Genomic DNA, 4,287 nt, shown 5'->3' on the forward strand with positions numbered 1-4,287 from the left:
AAAAGTATCACTCGTACTAGAGAACTAAATCACTAGAAATACAAATTTTGACAATTCTCACCACGCTTCTGCTGCGCTACTCTAATTAATAACACTTACATAAGCTGACATTAAACAAAACAAACAATGCTAAAGTTCTAACGAACTCAAATCCTTCTCAGTTAATAATTTAGTAACAATCCAACCTTATAGAAACCTTTTCACCGCAATCTTCACTAATCAAAACCATCCACTACACAAAACTAACTTTCTCGAATAGCAGCAAAGAGAAGGCTAATTCAAGTTCAGCTTGAACAAATGTATTATCCTGATAAATATCCTTAATAGATCACATCGCCAAAGTTCAAGTAGCTAAATAAAATGTATGTTCTCAAAAGAATAGTGCACTGTCAGCCCTATCACATCCTTTTAAAAAAAATGGAACTTAACAACCCAATTTAATAATCTCAAAACATACTCAGTTACAAATAAACAACTATAACTATCCTATCCAAATGGAAACTTAACGACGCAACGTTAAATGGTCTCTCTAGTCAAGTCTCCTCCTCGCCATCACCATCCCAAGAGCTAGCTCGATACCTGCAAAACTGGAGGGGAAAAAGAGGGATGAGTATAACCACAGTACTTAGTAAGCAGCCTTTATCTGAGGGTCACGTACAAACAGCAAGCTTATCAAGGATACAATGTGTCAGGCTTATCAAAAGATCAACACAACATTTTTATCATTAATCTCGAGCCTTAAATGAAAGAAACATATTTCGAGAAGCAGTTTATGTATAAGTTTAACTAAAAATGTACCATACATGTCAAACTCAGCCTCACATCTTAATTCACTAGTGCTCTTTCATGATTCCTCCAAGACTTACCCTTCGAGTCGTACCGACCCCTGACCTCTCGTAGCTAAAGCATCAACACTTCTCTACGGTGCTCGGTGTTGGACCTTGACATTTATCCTCAAGGCCTCAACTACTACTCAACGTATTGGCCCTTGGCCTCCAAGCAACTCTTAACCCATCACACTATGTTAGTCCTCCAAGTCTCACTCTTCGAATCTTTTCGGCCCTTGCCATTTATCCCCAAGGCCCGACATTCATCTACAAAGGCTTGGCGTTCGACCTTGCCATTTATCCCCAAGACTTTGAACTGTTCATCACATTATGTTAGTCCTCTAATTCTAACTCCTCGAATCGTATCGGCCCTTGCCATTTATCCCCAAAGCTCGACACTCATCTACAGAAGCTTGGCGTTCGACCTTGCCATTTATCCCCAAGGCTTTGAACTGTACATCGACCCTTGACATTTATCCCCAAGGTATCGACGACTACTCAACGTATTGGTCCTTGACCGCCACCACATCAAGACCCAATATTAATTCAACAAATTAGAATCACTGTGTCGACCCCCGACCTTTTGTACCCGGAGCCTCGACACTCATCTCTACCAAGTTGGGGTATCGATTCCCGACCTTCGCACCTGGAGCCTCGATACCCAACTAGTGACGTGCCAGCCTTTTGGCCCTGTTAGTTCTCCATTTACTTTATTACATCCTGGAACTCTCACCAGAGACCTACATGCTTTTCAGCCATGACCCATGCAGAAATTATCTCACAACAATGGAACATACGTAATACACAAAACCTATGTCACTATCATCCAGACATGGTCATCCAACATCATGAGGACACCCTTCTCTCAACACTCAGCATGCTTTACACACCGTAGCGCAGATAATTCACAAAAGAGACGTAGCCGACATATATCCATATACGCATCCAACACTCTAAAAATTTCATTGTAATCAGAACACAACATAGCCCATTCACTTCATTAAGGACCAAACTCTCACCAGAGTCCTACTACATACTTTCTAAGCAATGACCCATGTAGCCCTCAACTCACAATAAAACCAGCATGCTTCCAGAACCAAAAACAGTAAGCTAAAAATGAAATGACATGTCCAACATGCATGCACAACACAATAGATTTCTTCCACGTTATTTCCACATTATTTCAGTATGTTTTTATGAACATAACCATACAATGATAAAACCATTCATAATCCATAATGCTTTCATAAATACCACTAAGCATCAAATCCAACAACGCAAAGCAAATCAGTTATAAACAACCAGAATCAACATGATTTCATTCAAACTACTTATTATCATTAGCCCATATTCACAAAGACATAACCAAATTACATATTAATAAATAATAAACATATCGAAAGCACCAAACAATTCATACATATTCAAACAACAAACATCCCCCACGTAAGAACTACTTACACACGGGTCATAACACGCTACTAATCTCGCCGAAGGATTCCCTAAATCAAAGCAACCAAACTTGAGTTGGAAACCAACTCAAAAACACTTAATTTTCTTTGAAACTAAGGTTTGGTGAATCGTTACCTACTATCTCACACTAAAACCTCTTGGGTTATGAGTGGGTCGATGTAAAGGAGGTTCGGGCTCCCAAATCCAAGTTCGAAAGGCTTCACGCTTGCTGGTCCGTTGTCAAAAACCAATGGGTAACGTCTATTTGAATCCGAATAGAGGCGGGTAACTCAAATCTAGTCCCGTTCGGGTATGGGTAACTCGAAACCAACTCCGAACAAGGACGGGTCAACACCAAGTGTCACCGAAACAAAGAAACCTTCACGAATCTGCTACTGTTGGCATCGGGATTGCAAAACGAATCGTCGGATACATGGGTTCGTGTGCTGCCGTAGGCTGTAAACGGAGAATAGCGTGAGCGTCAAGCCGGAACGTCGTGCCACATCATTGTCGATGGGTCTTGGGTGCCAGCGCTACAGATTTCACCAGAAGGATCCACCGCAACTGCTGCAAGGAAAACGCTTGGATCGTGTGTCGCTGCAGGTGAAAACACCATCGTGGGTCTCAGTCAAATCCGCTGCAGGTGACATCGGAGAATGGATTGCACCGCCGCAAGGAAGCTGCAGGACAGGGTCGCCGCGGGTCGTGGGTTGATCGTTGAGGGAGAACTCGCGTCGTTGTCTGATTTCGCCAGAAACCGATCGCCGCCGCTGCTGCTTTGAAACATGCCGAATCTACTGCTACTACGTGGCCGCACGTGGTGGTTTTACTAACATGGACGGTCGCCGAAAGGTGGTCGAAGAAGAAGAAAGTCGGAGGGGGGGGGGGAGTGGCGGCTACAAGAGAAGGGAAGGGAAAAAAGAGGGACCTAGGGTTTTTGTTTATTTCTTTTTATTTAATTTGTTTTAAACCAAAAAACCCACATTCCCAATTTTAAAGAAATCTCTCAATTAGTTTTAAAATTGAAAAGGCCAACTCCCAACTCTGATGGAAAGTCCATGGGTTAGAGGAAACTAAAATTCTATTTTCAAATAAATCTAACGGCCCAAAACAATAAACTCGAAATTACACGTTAGTAGTTAAAATAAAACACACAATAACTCGAGATAAAATAATTAACTTTAACTCTAAGACCCAAGAATAAAGTCTAAAAATTAAGACTTAAAATTTTCCAATACCTTGTATTAAGAACGAAATAAAATCTCTTTTCAAATTTTGAAAAACTCAAATTCTCTAAATCCGACGAACTTAATTCTAATTTACCCAAAATTAGAACTTCAAAAATTAGAAAATCTAAGAATTAAAATTATCAGCTTTAGGGAAAAATCCAATGGCACTATTTATATCTTAAAATAAATGAGTCAGAGAGTGCGGGGCGTTACAGATGAAGTGGGAGCATTTTTGTGCCCCCCCCCCATTCCTGTGCTAACAGTGTTAGTTTGCGAAGTTTACGCGAACTCCGATCAAGAAAGAGTGGGGCGCACAATTATTCCTGATGTGGAGGTGGATTACTTCCCAATAGGAAGGGCTAGCAGCCTTCATCCATAGCAAAAAGAGGCTGCAGGATTAGGAAGGGCTAGTAGCCCATGGTTGAAGAAGCCCAAGTTGGTAGCACAAAGGTTAAATATCTAGGCTAGTGATAAGGGGCTTGAAGAATATATCGCTAGAGGAAGTCAAGCTTGAGGTTGGGAAGTAGAAAGAAGTTAGAGTCGGACATAAAATAGTGCCTTCTGGAATGAGAAAAAGATTAAGCTGCTTTCCTTTCTATGCTCCAGTTGAAGCATTCTAATAGGGTTATGTAAGTCCTAGTGTTTCTAATAAAAGTAGAGTGTTGAAGCAAGAGGCTGGATGTTGAGTTTGCAAGCTGATGTATTTCTTAGTGATAAAATGGTTGTAATGCATGCTCTTGCTTAAGGACAAGCAAGATTTAATTTTGAGGTGTGATAAC

The 4,287-nt window shown here is 40.9% G+C and overlaps 1 long non-coding RNA gene across 1 annotated transcript; it reads right to left on the reverse strand.

Moving 5' to 3' along the window:
- Nucleotides 1-274: 274 nt before the first annotated feature.
- LOC111019277 (uncharacterized) lies at nt 275-3,308 on the reverse strand. The gene is made up of 2 exons (XR_002602522.2): nt 2,415-3,308; nt 275-587 (listed from the first exon to the last, which is right to left on the reverse strand). It is a non-coding gene; the product is annotated as an uncharacterized LOC111019277 (long non-coding RNA).
- Nucleotides 3,309-4,287: the final 979 nt, after the last annotated feature.

The sequence above is a fragment of the Momordica charantia genome, assembly GCF_013281855.1.
Source record: "Momordica charantia cultivar OHB3-1 chromosome 8 unlocalized genomic scaffold, Mcharantia_2.0 BLBB01000008.1, whole genome shotgun sequence".
NCBI classification, from domain to species: domain Eukaryota; kingdom Viridiplantae; phylum Streptophyta; class Magnoliopsida; order Cucurbitales; family Cucurbitaceae; genus Momordica; species Momordica charantia.